This window comes from Struthio camelus, chromosome 7 (genome assembly GCF_040807025.1).
Source record: "Struthio camelus isolate bStrCam1 chromosome 7, bStrCam1.hap1, whole genome shotgun sequence".
NCBI lineage: Eukaryota > Metazoa > Chordata > Aves > Struthioniformes > Struthionidae > Struthio > Struthio camelus.
The window spans coordinates 29,817,506-29,832,405 of NC_090948.1; the positions used below are offsets into that span (position 1 = coordinate 29,817,506).

Genomic DNA, 14,900 nt, shown 5'->3' on the forward strand with positions numbered 1-14,900 from the left:
TTTTTGCAAGCCTGGAGCTAATCCAGTGGCTGTGAAGAGCTCTTCTATACTGCATCTGTAATGCAGCGCACCGCAATCACCGTGCCACCGCGCAAGCCTTTACTCGCAGTGATGTTGTTGCCAAATGATCTCTGCATACTGATAATGAAGTGTTTTCTCTGTTGTTCATGTGACTTCTCCCTGGGGTGGTGCGAAACTAGATCACTGAAACACATGATTTATGAAGTGGAAATCTGTTTGAGAGCGCATATTAGTGGTGGTTTGACAGTTGTTTGGCTTTGTTATTTTAAGCAACTTTTATCATGGAATCGCTTTATGAAAAGCAAACGTTTGTGTGTGTGTGCACACAACTCTGTGTGTGCGTATAAATATTTATTGGTTATTTTTATAAAAGGTCCCCTCTCTGAAACTGAGAGATGCCACACAATTAAAGCCTTATGTGTGGACCTGTAATAATTCAGTTAAACATGCAATACCATACTAGCAGATGCATCTCTTCTCTGATAGCAAATCCCTCACCAAGGCTTTAATTACTGCTGTGGCATTGCTTTCCAGTTAGGCTTAGGTGTGACTGTTACGAATCTTATGTTTAGGGATCTGAGAAACTGTTTTGCAGCCCTTGCTTATGCCTGCTCATGCAAGCCTTGCTTTTGGGTGGGAAGGGGAAATGCTGAGGAGACTTGTACGTCCCCACCTCATCTTTTAACTGGAAATCCAAATTGTTGTGTCAAAATAAAACATTCCAGATAATAACTTACTGGAGAGCGAATGTGCATGAGAGACTAGGCAAAATGTTGTACCAGTTGTTGCCGCTTCAGTTGTGCGTTCTTTGGTGGAGGGAAGGGATTTAAATGTAAGGGGCTTTAAAAAAAAATAAGAATATTTAAAAAAAAAAAAAGGGGGGGGGGGTTGACAAGAAGGGTGCACGACAAGTGATCAATACTTTTGTATCCAAAAAAAAAAAAAACCCACTTCCAACACACTATAGAGGGAAGTGCTTAAACCCAGAATCAGCACTTGATGGCTTTGGAAGAGCTCGGACCGGCATGGCCCTCCCGCTCCTCTCCTGCGAGAGGCTGAAGGCTGCGGCAGGGTCCGGGACCCCGGTGCCTCCCTCAGCGGTGGTTTTGGGGTGGTTTCCGTCCCCCCGCGGCACAGCAGCACTGCTCCTGGCCCCCCAGAGAGGCTCACGTCGCTCCCCGGGGCTGAGCCCAGCCCTGGGCCGACGCGAAAGCTTGTCGCTGTTGCGTGCCGCGTTAATAACGTGAGCTGTTACTCTTGCAGGCCTGTGTATAGATAAGGATTAATATTATACTAAAAATGATTGTAAACTACTTAGTTTGTTGATACGTTGTGAAATCAATTCAGTGATGTAATAGCTTTTGTATTACTTTAAATACTGTGTTGCCTTCCTTGAGGCTGCGTATAATGAGATATAAGCACGTCCTTAAAGGGAACTTTTTTTTTTTTTTTTAACATGAAGTAGATTTGCACTAATGATGGTTGGAAATAAACGTCTTTATATTTTGTAACACACTTGACGATAAACAAGCAGGCTACAAAATGTTTTCCAATGACAGCAGCTTTTCCTGGCTGCTTTGGTATCAACATTTGGCATTGTTATTTGGCGTTATAGTTGCTCAGTTCAGTGCATTCTTGAATCATTTTCTGGAAAAAAAAACTCAATAGGGTTCAGATTTTTGGGAGCAGAGGAAGATTCTTTCTGTGCGTTTTTGATGTCTCTTAATGTCCAGATGTTTCTTGTGCGTGGGCAGAAGTGCCCTTTGGGGGCGTTCCCGCCGCCGCGGAGGGCGGCGCGCAGGCGGCGATGGCGAGGAGCCTTTGCCGCCCGTGGTTTCTAGGTGGGCTCCGGGCAGGGGCGTTGACGCGCCGCGGTGTCGGGTCTCCCCGCGCCGCGCTCTGGAGCCGTTATTACAGCTCGCTTAAACGGGCACGGGGTAGTTTAAAACAAATTAATCCTCTTTGAGGGCTAAGGTGGCACTGGCGGAGCGTGCGCCGGAGCCGGGGTCTGTGGTTGTGGGGTTTCACAGCGCCGCGTGCGTCACCTCCGGTAGCTGCCCTCGAGCTGGCGCGGGCAGGTCGCCCTCGCTCCTCTGGCCCGGGGCCCGGGCTGGCTTTCCTCGTTTGCTGCGTGCAACCAAACAGCTCGAGTAAATTGCCAGGGATGGAAGTTGGGAGAGCGACTGCGAGGCAAGTTTTCTGTCTGTCCCGAAAATGGACCGAAACAAAAGGGTTTTCACTTGGCTTCGCTGCCAGCCGCTGTGTCACAGCTAGGCGAGGTGCCAAGAATCAGCGCTTGTCTTCCGAGTCCCCAAATTGACATGAGTCATTTTGAGTTGATAAAAACGTTCAGTCTAGTCATAACTTGCCCCAGTAAAGGCTCACAGTCGCTTCGAGAGACTGTCTCAGTCTCCACCGCTCTTGTGAGCTGAGGCCGTCAGCCTGACGGTTGGGATTTCTGCGCGTTGTCCCTTGTCCAGGAGCGCCAGCCGGCGGGCAGGGGGCCGCAGCCTCGTCCCGCCGGAGTCGCGGGATGCTGGGCCGTGGACCGCGATGCCCCCTTTTCACCCACCCCGCTACTGAATGGGCGTTCGGAGATCGAACTGGTTAAGCGTCACCTGGGTGGTCATACCCGCTTTAAGTGGGCGGGTGTTGAAGGTGCTGGACGTCGCTGTCGCGGGGCCGAGGGAAGGGGATGGGCCCCCGTCCCCGCTGTTGTCCCTCCCGGTACCACTGCCTGTTTACGGTGACAGCAGGAGCCTCCTCCCTCCCAACCACCCTGCTTCGTGTTTTAGCCTCTCTGCCGTTGCCAAGAACACTTTCATTCTGCATCAAGAGAAAATGAATTCGTGCCTTCAGGATTTGTACTCTTTGCTCTGTGCTGCATGGTAGCAGCCCAGTGAGATACGCAAGTGGAAACTGCATTAATGATTGATAAAAGCTGAGAGCTGTTTAAATCTTTTTTCCTGTTTAATGACTATCAATAATTTAATGCATTTACTGTATGTTTTTTAAGAAATAACAGCCGTATTACAGGCTCAGGTTTAATAGGCTAAATGATTCAAGCTTCAAAAACATGATGCCCGACATGAACGCACCCTATTTTTAATTAAGAATGAGGCAAAAAGAAATGTAAAATCTGGCCTGAACGATGGAGCTGCGTTTTGAGAAAGGCATGTTTGCGTGGCCGGTTACCACGCAGGGCGTGCGGCTGGCGCCGTGCAGCCGCTCGTGCCTCGGGAGCCGTCGCGAGGCTGCGCCCGGGGCCTCGGCCGCCCCTCCGCCCGCCGGAGCCCAGCGTGAGCGGCTGCAGCTGGCCGGGAGCCTCCCGAAACGCCGCTCGGGGCCCCGTCCGCCTTCCCTGCCCCTCGTGCTCTAGCCCGGCTCCCGCAGGCCACGGAAACGCTGCCGGTTTGGGTGAGTTACCTGCATCCAGGAACCGAAGTCGTTTGGGGAAGGGTGAGGAGCCTCGAGAGGAAGAACTGCTTTCTGCTGGGGCAGCGTGGAGGACCGGTTCACCGCTAGCACGCTATCAAAATAACAGAGTAGAAACCCAGGAATTTAGAGGGGGGAAAGGGGTGTTGTGGCAGACGTCATTTCTGTCTGTGCTTCTGGGGAAGGCCCCGCGTTTTCCAGGCGCGGAGCGCTTCCCCCCCGCGCTGGGATTCGCTGCGGCTGGCTTTGCGTGTGGGATGCCTGTCCTAGGCACGCGCCTCTTGGCCGCCGCGGACACGCTGTAATTAGCGTCTTCGTTACGGGTGGCCGTTGCAGGAAAAGACTGGTATATAACTGTTGTGCGTGGGTTGATAAGCCTAAATCAGCGTGTTATCTGAATGCACGCCTGTGGATAGGTGCTTCTGTGAACCTAGCTTTTCACATGGGCAAGCATCATCTTGGGAGGAGCTTTCTTCATTTTACAACAGCGTTTAAAGACAGCAGATGGGGAATATCAATCTGCGTAACATATTTAGCTGCCATAAAGACTTGTGTAAACACTTCTAAATCAAAAGATAGAAGGATATTTAATACCCTTGGCCTTTGAATAAAGGTGGTTCAAATTTAATAATGTAATGGTTATGCTTCCTTGTTTAGGAATTATATTTCATGTAAGTAAAGCACAAAGAGGCTTATACTTAAACTTCAACTAATGGGTAAATCCCATGAGTTTGACTAAGATCTGGGCAAATCAAAGGAAAAATTATTTTAGAGTCGCTGAACTGTGATTCATTCTGACCATGTTTTTATCCTTTGGTTACGCTTTTCTAGCAGCATTTTGATAACCTTTTTTTTTTGTTATTTTTTATATAAATGCTTGAGAGAGAGAGAGATTGTTGTCTTTGTGCAGATTCGGTTCTGGGGAATAGCGTTAATGTTTGAAGAAACGTGTTCCTCCACAAACACCTGCAACACCGGTGTTTGTGCTGGAAGCGCGTACCCTGTTCTCTGCGTACAGACATGTGTGCGTGCACACACACACACACACACACACACATATGTGTGTATATATGTATATGACGGGGTAATAAGAGTGTGCTTTTAAATCATACTAAATTAAATGAAATTTTGCTAATTTCTGGCAGGTTTTCTTTATATTGCTGTGGGTGAGTGCTATGTTATGTGCAGGTTTTGTTTCATGCTGACTCTGTCCCAGCTGTAGATACACGCAGGTGTGTAGGTACTTAGGTTGGAGAAGGAACCAGCCCCAGAGGGAAGTGCCATTCCTGGCCTCAAAGCCAGGTCTGGGGTTGGGCCCGGGAGCGCTCTGGCAGGGTGTCTGCGATGCCGGCTCCGGCGAGGAGGGGGCTCCTTCGGGAACCGGCACCTGCAGCCAGCCTGGGAGCAGCACCCTGCCCTCGGGGGTCAGTTGGATGCTGCCACCTTTAGAAGTGGAGGGACTAGGCACTAATATATCTTAGTAAGGGGAGTGTGTGTGTGTGTGAGATGCTATTCTAAGAAACGTTTAACCACAGTTTGTAAAAGAATGCATATGCGAAAAGGTGGTGTTGGGGAGAGGTGGTTTGCTGTTTCATCATGATGGTTAAAATAAAATATTTTTATCTTTTTTTTCCTTTGCTGCTACTTTTGCTTTTTACGATGAGAAATTGAGATCACTTCTCCTTCAGTGGATATTGGCAGAATAGTTCCAAGATGAAGAGGTTGAAAAACGAAGGGGAAAAAAGGAAAAGCCCTCCTTTTTTTGTATCAGTAGTATAAACTTGAATTATTTCTGTTAGTGCACGTTGAGCTGTAGAGTATACAGTTTACTTGAAGAGAAGTTGCCATTTGTCAAACATAGATTGAAGAACCTTAGGAAGGTCCTATTTTGTTCCTGTAAATTGTGTGATGTTGTGATACTGTGCTTCTCTCTCTCTACTTATTTATTTTAAACCCTTTTCTGCCTTGTGTTAAAAACACTGTTTTGGGGAGCGGAGGGGAGGTTGTTGCGTACCGCAACACTCTGATCTAATTAATTTCTCTGGTTCCTATTGCAACAGAAGTAAGAGACTTTGGGAAATAGAGCTAGGAAATCCAATAAATTTTAAAAAGAGTCTTCCAGGTTGGTTGTGTATAGTGAAGGCCACCTTTCACAGACTGGTTCCCCAAACGGCTTTTCTTCCAGCTGGAAGAAGGCCTGCTGCCGAGGGAGCTCTTGGCAAGTGTCGGACAAGACTGGGTGTGCACGCTCTTTGCCAATTGTATGGTACAGACTGGCAATGAGGGGAGTTACTTTCCCAAAACATTGTATTTTATGAACTTAAAAAGTCTCTGAATCATTAAAACGAAGAATAATATCTTGGCAAATGTGGTGCAAGCTCTTTGCTTTTAACTGTGGGAAGCAGGTTGGGCTGGAGCAACACCTGTAGCAAACACTGGATTCTCATCATGCAACAAGAGGGATAAACTCAACACTGATGCTTCAGAAAGAAAGGTTTTGAGTCATCAAAGTCGCTTTTTGGAGTACCTGCTCCAGTTTTGAGTCTGCAGCATGAGCGCTGTCCAGAACCACCATGCACAGTGTGAGCTTTAAGGAAAACCCAGCTCCAGCTGGTGGAGCTGGGGCTTATTAAGGGCAAGATACCAAGATACAGGAAAGCAACTGAGCTAGACGCACGGCAGAAGCAGTGTCCCACACTGTGTGAGGGTGCTTGTGCTTACATACGCCTCTTTGCTTACCTAATGTTGATGGCAGTGAATTGCTGGGTTTCGATATCGCATCTGTTTGTCTCCTTTCTGTAGTAGCTGTGTGCCTAAAACATTTTGACATTTTTCTTATATAAGTTATCTCTGGCCTTGACAGAAATTCAGTGAAGACTTTTGGTATAAGTCATTTAGCTAGATTTCTCCAATTAGATGTTGACTTTTGGGGAAAGCTTTATTTCACTTCATTTTATTTCATATTTTGTTGCCTGAGGATTTGAGAACAGAACAATCTCATTTTCTTTGGGGGAAGCGATGTCTGAGTTGAAGCTACATCCCTAAGTGGTACTTATGACAGATTTCTGTCTTCCTGAGAATGTTGCTAATAAACCTTAGGTTTTTGCACTTAGCCTTCTTTTTTGATGTCTCTTGATTTTATGCTTGATTAAAAATGTGCTCCCCCCTAAATCTCGTACATCTATTTTAATTTTTTTTCTCCTGACAGTAAGAGGATGAAGGAGTAAAATTTTTTTAAGCACTTGAAATGCAACTAATATATCAATTCTTAACTGACTTTACCTGACTTATGTGGGGTTTTTTTCTTAGTAGAGAAAAATGCTGCCTAAAGCATCCTTTTGCTTTAATAATTAAAAAGAAAAGCAAAGGATGCATTTGATTTATGGGTACTAAACCATGTGTGTGGTTGAGGGGGGGATAATTTTTTCTTGTATTTTGCAGCCTGGTCTGTGCAGAGCTGCTCAGTAAGTATCGATTAGCGTGTTGCCTCAGGAAGTACACATGTCAAAACCGATTCGCTGATGGTCATTTCTTTTCGGATCTCCACAAGGTGGGCTGAGTGCCATTTCTCTCTTTTTAGAAAGTATTATGTTTTGAGTACTCCAAATGTTGGTTTAAGTTGCTTTGCATCAGTTAGTACAAAGAGGAGTGAAATCTAACAGAAAGCTGGCATGCGAGTGAGGGGTAGAAGACATGAAGAAAGTAGAATTAAATCATGTGGAAAGGATTTTTGAACGGATTTGTTTTTTTTTTTTAATCTCAGGTTCTACTCTTCTGTCTGGTCAGAGCCTGAACCTATCTATGGGTCCATGTAACAAAGCAGATGATGGTTTGAATCGCTGATCTGGTTGTTTCTCTCTTATAGCGTGTTTTCTCTGTGCATCTTTTCCTGTGATCTTTACTTAGTCTTTCATTTTGTATTTACACTGCCACAGTTACTTCACGAATTCTTTAAATTGTTGCCTATCTAGAGGGGAATCTGGTCAGGGTTATTCTTGCAGCTTTAGGCTTGCTGACAGGAGTGAGGAGCAGAGCTTTTGCCCCCTAGAGAAATGCAGGAGCTCTGGCCAGTTAGAACTGGACAGACATGGCCAGCTTGCGGGGGCTGTTCTCCTGCTAGCGGCCTTTTATGTTGTCTCCAGTTTGTTGGACCCCTCTTGCATTCATTGGACCCTCTTGGGAGACGAGGATCCATCCGCAGTTCCATATCGTTAGCAGAGGGGGTAACCGTCTATTCTGGGGATGATGGAGGTGTGTGGAGAAATGGAAAATAGCATCGGCCTTCCCTTTCCCGTATTTTGAGAACTTGCATTCAGATTTTCCAGAAGCAATTCATTTGATAAGCCATGGGTCAAAAAAGGATCGGGAGTTCTCTGTGAGTATGAGCCAACAGAGGAGAGATCAGAAGTATTTCCCTTTGCTCGTTCCCTGTGGAAAAACTTGAGTGGATTGCCATTTCCTCAGCTATGTTAATGTCTTGTATGTACCCTTTAAAACAACTGTGGGCTTGATTTGCCTGCCTTTCATCAGAGGCAGGTACTGGAGGTAGGGAGGGGCCCGTGAAATCTGAGCATCTCAAAGTTTCCGTACCTTCATGCTAGGAATGGGGCAAAGACAGAGCCTCAGATACAGGGCTGAGTGAGGGGTTAGGGTTTTATGGGAGTGGAGCTGAGAAAAATTGACTTCTAAATGGCAGCGTTAGTCAAGAGAAGGCTTACTGGTTCCCTCCGCTCTGATATTTCAGTTTTCTCGTTGCTGTTGTTTTATTAATAAAGGTTTTAGTAAGGGTGGAATAAGTTGTCATCTTCCAGGAAGAAAAAGAAATAGAAGTTACGTTTGGTCACATGTACCTCACAGTTTTACGTATGATCCTGCTGGGAAGAGAATATAAGCACTTGAATGTATGCTATTTAAGTCTGTATGTACCTATATAGTCAGTGCGCAAGTTGAAATTTGCCTTTTGCCAGCTATTCTGCTAGTAAAAGTGATGCATTTGAATTTTTACAGAAGTGTGTGTGAGCCTGGCTGAAGCATGTTTACTCAATTGTTAGAATGAGCACCCAAGAATACTCTTGAAAGCCTTCAACCTTCCTCCTCTTCTAGTAGCTGCTGTGAATCCATCCTCGTTTTTCTTAGCAAGTGACTTGGCCTTCGTGTTGCATACTTTGATATGGTGATGGCAGAACATGAAAATACAGGGTAGCTCCGGTTGGCATGTCGGGGCTGGAGAAAGAGAGGCGCTATAGCTAATCTAAGGAGTTGTTGTAATCTGCTGCCTCTTCAGAAAACACACAAGCTGATACTTATTTTTCTCTTCTGTTTTGTTTTGTTTTTCTCCCCCTTAGGAAATACTGTTGTGCTGAGGAAGACAACAGCTTCTTGCTCCTATTTTTTTCCCCCCTTTCTCCTTGCCTGAATTAGAAGCTCCAGGAATGTGCTAATTGGCGGCGGCCTCTTCAGAAAGGTAAGAGGTAATTGTTATCTGCTTTCCTACATGTTTTGCCTGTTCAGCTCCTTTTGGGGGAAAGAAGGGTGATGTTAGAAGTAGCTTGTCTACATAGAGTTTAGACAAGTCTTCTGGTTAATGTGAATTGCTGTTGTGTTGCCTTTAATAGTCTCATGCAAAGCAAAGGTTCGTGCACTTTCCATTCCACTTCTGTATGCAGGATGCAGTCAGCTGGGAAAAACTGTAGAACAAGATACGCTTCAAATGTTTGTGGGGGAAAAAAATAATATAACTGTTGTTTTGCAAACTGATTAACTGAGTCTCTATCTAAATGTCAGCTCAGATGAAAATACAGTAAGTTAAGTCTGGAGAAGCCAAGTTGAAGAATAGGGTCTCCTATAGTGGACTCTTTTTTTCTTTTTGCTTAAATGTCTCCTGTGGGGGTCCTTCATGATTCCATGGTTGGTGGTACCACTGACAATTAAGAGAGGAACCAGCTGGAGCTCCAGCTCCAAAGTTGAGTGGTGCGTTTTGTGGAGATCTGGAAACAGTCGGTATTTCTGCACCTCTCTAGGCTTTTTTTAGTTGTGGGCAGGAGTACCAGAATGTGATGGATGGATTTGGACTCTCGTTCAAATGCAGTATTTTCTTTGTAGTACTTGTAAGCAATTAAATTTTGTAGTTGTATCTGATGATGTGATCTACATGTAATCCACATCCATCTTTCCACTTCAAGACACAATTTATGTCTCAGATCTATAAAAAGAAAACATTAGTGCCATGATTCTTAGAGCACCATGAGCTGCTTGAGTAAACTCAGGTCAGTGGCAAGACAAATGGCATATGTATATATTAATGTTAAAAATCAAAGTCTTGATTTGTGTTTGCTCAGGAACTGGCTGCAGTGATTCAATGTGTCATTTCCATCTCTCTGATAGAGGTTAACGCTCCTTGTAGTGGCGGCAATATCTTCTGTCTAGACCTCAGCCATTCCAGTTCACGATTTGATGTCTTAAAGCCCTTCTCAGTGCTGGGTTAAGTTATGCTAACTTGCTGGGCTCTGAATTGGAAAGGCCAGTCTGTAAGACACATTTCTTTCTGCTGGATTTGCTTTCTGGTGCTAACCCGTGTGGAAGGGTTGGGAAGCCAACGTGATGCAATAATGTCTTAAATTGCCCCAGTGAGATTAGTCAGAGTTCATTTGTCAGGCCCCTTGGACAGACTGCGTACGCTAACTTATCAAGGACAAGCTGAGACAGGTAAATGCACCCTGGGGTCTTCTCTCTCCCGTTCCCCCTCTCACTCACGATGATGCGGATGCAAGCTAAATCCGTATCGAACGGCTGCCACCAGCCGGCTGGCTACCTTCACAAACAACGCCAATGACCTCGTGGGCAAATGCTTCTTGGAGAGCTTCAGCTGAAACGGGGAGAAGGAGAAACACAGACCAGCTATAGGGTTCTCGTGGAGTCTGCAGTTTTCCTAGGGTCCCTCTGTGCAATTACCTGCCTGTCGCTTTGTCTCCTGCCTGTTAACGCTGGAGCAGTGTTGGGCTGCAGGCCGCCAGTCGTGGCTGCTGCGGAAAGGCTGGCTGCCCTCCTCTTCCTGCACGTCAGAAATGGCAGTCGCTGGTCCCCAGCTGGTGCCCTGGGTCTAACTTGAAAACAGTCGATAGCGTTTCTCCTTGATGCTAGACTAAGTAATGCAGGTGGCCTGGCTGTTTTGGGCACGCGCTCCCTCAACCCCTGACGTGGGGGCGCGCAGAGGAGAGCAGCCGGCCGAAGCGGCCTTGCGGCTGTTAAGCTTGTTTTCTCCCAGGCAAATTCCCGAGCGAGGCTCTGGGGTTCCTCTGAAACACAGGCTTTTGGGGCACGCTGGCTGCGGCTTGGGGGCCATTGGCTGAGCCGCAGCCGTGGAGCAAAGCCGTTACGAAGCCTGATAGCTCCAGTGGAGTTTCCTTATGGTCTCCGAATTTCTTCGAGCTCCCTGGATTTGGGCCGAGGGAAGCAGAAGGCTTGCAAGAGGTTTTGCAGGACTGTGGGCATGGGTCTAGTTGCCGTTACCACCTCGCACGGTGACTTTCAGTGCAGACCAGCGCGTCCGTGCGGTCAGCGCGAGGCTGCGCGCGGCTGCTGCCGTTTCTCGGTGGCTGGGCGCCTCTGTCTGCCGCTCTGGCTCGGCGCTGGCAGCTCAGAGGGGCTGCCCCGCTTCTCCCGCTCCTTCGCCCCCTCCGAGGCGTCGCGGGGGAACGGCTCCGGCGCAGCACCATGCCTCCGCGCGTGCCTGTCCGTGCCAGGAGAGGGAAACTGTCCCGCCTTGGATGACATCCCTTTCCAGCTGCGGCGGTGACTCACGTTCCCTAGAAATGCATGTTGTTGACCCCCTTCAGGGTACCTTTGTAAAACACATGCTTTAACTGTCTGCAAATGTGTGGTATTTAAGCAGCGGATTCGGCATTATCAGATGCCATCTTGCAGCCTGTGTCCCTTGGGGAGAAGAGGCTGCATGTGACAGTGAAATCTGAGAACTGAGGCAAAAAGAAATTCTTCCATGCTTGTTGGGCTGGGATACGTTCAGGAAAGGTGGGCGACAGGGTAGCGTCTGCTCTCGCCCGGGCTGGAAAGGTTGAAGGGGAGCGCTGGGGCCGGGACCCGGGCCGGGCAGCCAGGCTGGCTTGCGGCCAGCAGTTTGCTGCCTTTTGTTTGCTGCCTTATTACTGTACTTTCCTCCTCCTTGTTTTCTCTTTAACTAAATTTGTGCAAAGATTGTTTTTAATTCTTTTGGCCCTTGAAAGGGCAGCCCTGTCTCTGCTCGGATTGTGCCAGGAGAAAGTTCTGCTCCTAAGCAGGGCATCTGGAATGCTGGCTTTGCACCGATCTTGAAAGAACTTACATTTTTCTCATTATTTTTCCCCTTTCTCTCTCATTCATATCAATCTGAACCATCTCCAAAGGAAAGGTGATACTGCTGCTAGCTAACATTTCAGGTGGGTGACACTGTGGTATGTTAAGCGGTGTGTCTGTAATAACTTATCTGTCAGTAGGAAGCTTACCCTGTTTGTTTGCATTTCTCCTTTCACATATAAATCAAGTTTGTAGCTTTGGAGGCTTTGAAGAGCATTTCAGCAAGGTATTTGTTTCATGTCTTGGGTTTTTTTCAAAATCCTTTGAGATAAGTTTTGGGTTAGGATTTCTCGTTCAGTGACTGTATCCAGTAAAATGTAAATTCAGTAAACGTAAAGTGTCTGTCAAAGCTGTATAGCACCTAACGAGAGCATGACATGTTCTTCCAGCGTCCTCAGTTTGTAAAGCCGTATTTATTCTCCCTGTTTGATAAAGGCCTTACCACTGCTTAAGGCTCTTATGTGCTTAATTAAGTTAACCGTGAGCCTGTGCTCTGTTGTTTTTTAATGAAACATTTGATATTTTTCAGATTGTCATTTCATGAAGGTTAGTGTGCTTCCCTCCCCTCCCCCCTTGTTCTGGAAAAGATTTAAATATCAAAAACCTGATTGGAGCAGCAAGACAATTTCCATCCCAGCAGTATGTTTTTAAGGTCATTTGTGTGTTTCTGATCGCTAAGCGATCAGTGATGCTTACTTCATACCTCCAAAAAAGATTTTTAAGCCTGTTTGTCAATTTGAAATGCACAAAAAGTGAGATATTGAAAGCTGAAATCAACTTGCTCTTAAATCACTTGTCGCCTGTGCAAGTTCTAAGAAATGTTAAGAAACAATACAGATCTGGCAAACCTAGGCGGAAGAAGCTAAATTAAATTGTAGTAAGAGCCATAGCTTTGAATTTTTCTTATCGTTTCACTTCTCTGGGCCCTCCTTTTCTAACGGTTGTCTTCTCAGTTCTCGCAAAGTGAACAGGGTTGTGGAAGAGGTGTAGAGAGAAGACAGTAGGGAGTTGCCTCGGAGCATCTACGTGGAGGGCTTGAAGGCACTGCCTTTCGGCTGCGCTGTAGCTGTGGTGGTGACCGTTTGTTGTCCCTGGTTATAAACCTTGTGGTTGGTCAGTGTTGGCTCCTAGCTCAGCTGGCTACCTTCTAGCGTTCAGTAGTTACCTACCTCAGTTGTCCTTAGCTAGATGGAGTTTGCCGTGCTGGTAATGGTGATGGTGGAGGGTTGTGTTGCAGACCTCATGCTGAATGTAAGATAATGCGTTTCCTTTTGGAAACGGCTCTGCGTAGGAGCGAGCGATGTGTCCCCTTGGGGCATGATGAATGTGTCCTTGCTCAGTCCATCCACTTGCAAAGCCTCCCAGGACCTTCACCTCCACTGTGCTGTGCATTGGCCAGAGCACAGAGAGGACTCCTTATGCTCTCCAAAGGTTTGCAGGCCTCCAAAGAGGAGCAGTGGCTTGGATGTGACTTTCAATGGCTGCTGCAGAGCAGCAGGTGTGTGAGCTGGACCCTGCAGCATGGGCTTTGTGGAGCCTGGAACATGTGTGTGTTAGTGTAGATGGCAGGTTATGTTATTACTTTTGCTTGTGCTACATGTTAGTTCCTCAAAGAGAAAGCTGGAAGGCCCAAATCAGATTTTAATGTTTTTGTTGAAGTTAGCCATGGAAAGACCTGGTTCAGTGCCTTATTTCTGTGCTGGTGATAACTGGCCCCTCCTGCTAGGGAACCAGTAAACTGGCAGCATATTGCTCTGTCCTTCAGCTGTGCAAGGATGCTTGTGAATTCCTTATGTGTCTTAATAACTTGCCTGCTCAAAAAGATCAATACAGAGACCAGCCCAGAACAACTTCTCTCCCCTAAAACGCCCACCACGGGCTCACCCCCACGATAGCGTGACCACGGCCATCTGAGCCGGCGTGTACAATGCAGGGCTTGCACCAGATGCTTGACAGCTACAGGGCAGAAGACATTTGATCCTGCAGGAAGCCTTCTGGCATAAAGAAAATTTTATACCAATTTGAACTAGCAGGGTAAATTTGTACTGGGAAGTACTTTGCAACATGCGATCTGAAACATTTTTGATCTGAAGCTGATGGCCATAAAAGCCAGATGAGCTGCATCACTGACGCATGGTCACTTACTACGCTGCTGTGTGATGCAAACCAGATCTCCTTCTGGTGCCTTCCCACATGCACTGTTGTGTGGATAGACTGTGAATTTAAAGCTTGTGCTTTTCCTGTATGTGCTTATGCTTGGGTTCACAACCCAAGCAAGCTTTTCTCTTTTTTTTTTTTTTTTTTTTTTTTTACTTTTTTCTTCTCCTCTTAAATTTCTTGTGTCATAGATACAAAGCTTCCATTTATTTTGGTAGCGTTTTACCTAGGGGTTACTCACCTTGAGTGAGCAGAAAGTTAACCCAGGACCTCTTATCTCCCCTTCTGCTGCTGCCTCCTCTCTCCTCCCCAAATATGAATCTGTTGCAATTTTGGGCCTAATGATCTTTTTATCTGTTCTGTGGGCCTTATTGCTAAAGAGTGAATGCTTAAATTTTCAAGGAAGAGAACAGGGGAGAAAGGGAAGTGGATTTTTTGTTTTCTACTTTCCAAACATCTTTGAATATTTGTGATATTCATAAAATCAGTTGAAGAGAGATGAAAATTTGGTATATGAAGTGAATTACTGTTTGCCAGCAAAATGAGCAGCTATGATATTTTCCAGTCTTCAGATGCCTGGCTGAAGAATGGTAGCATAAGTTTTTTGCTGCTAGCAATCTAGATTCTGGCAGTAATATGCAACTGTAAAAATCTGTAGGCATATACTGTAGCAGAAGCTGTTTTTGTTCATATACAGCACAAGGAATTTGGCTTGGGAGACGAGTTCTTCCCTCTTAGAAAGCAGAGGTTTTTAATAGGATTGCTGTTTGTGCTTCATTTAAAACTATATTTTATTCTGGAAAGACAAATGAGTTGTATGGAGTAATGGTAGTGTTTTTTCTCTTGTTCCTAGCAACCCAGTATATTTCCTTGGCTCTTTCTTCCTTCCATGCTGTTTAATTCCAAGCTTGTGATCATAATTACAGCGAGAAGTAGAT

General features: G+C 46.2%; 1 protein-coding gene across 12 annotated transcripts in view; it reads left to right on the forward strand.

Moving 5' to 3' along the window:
• ZMIZ1 (zinc finger MIZ-type containing 1) overlaps positions 1-14,900 on the forward strand; it is a 358,594-nt gene that overhangs the window by 37,227 nt on the left and 306,467 nt on the right. For 10 of the 12 annotated variants that reach the window (XM_068950527.1, XM_068950536.1, XM_068950535.1 and 7 more), the window contains exon 2: positions 8,802-8,920. The gene's annotated coding sequence lies outside the window, so the exon portion shown is untranslated. Of the gene's footprint in view, positions 1-8,801; positions 8,928-14,900 lie in introns of all 12 variants that reach the window. The other 2 variants (XM_068950537.1, XM_068950529.1) reach the window with 1 other exon arrangement.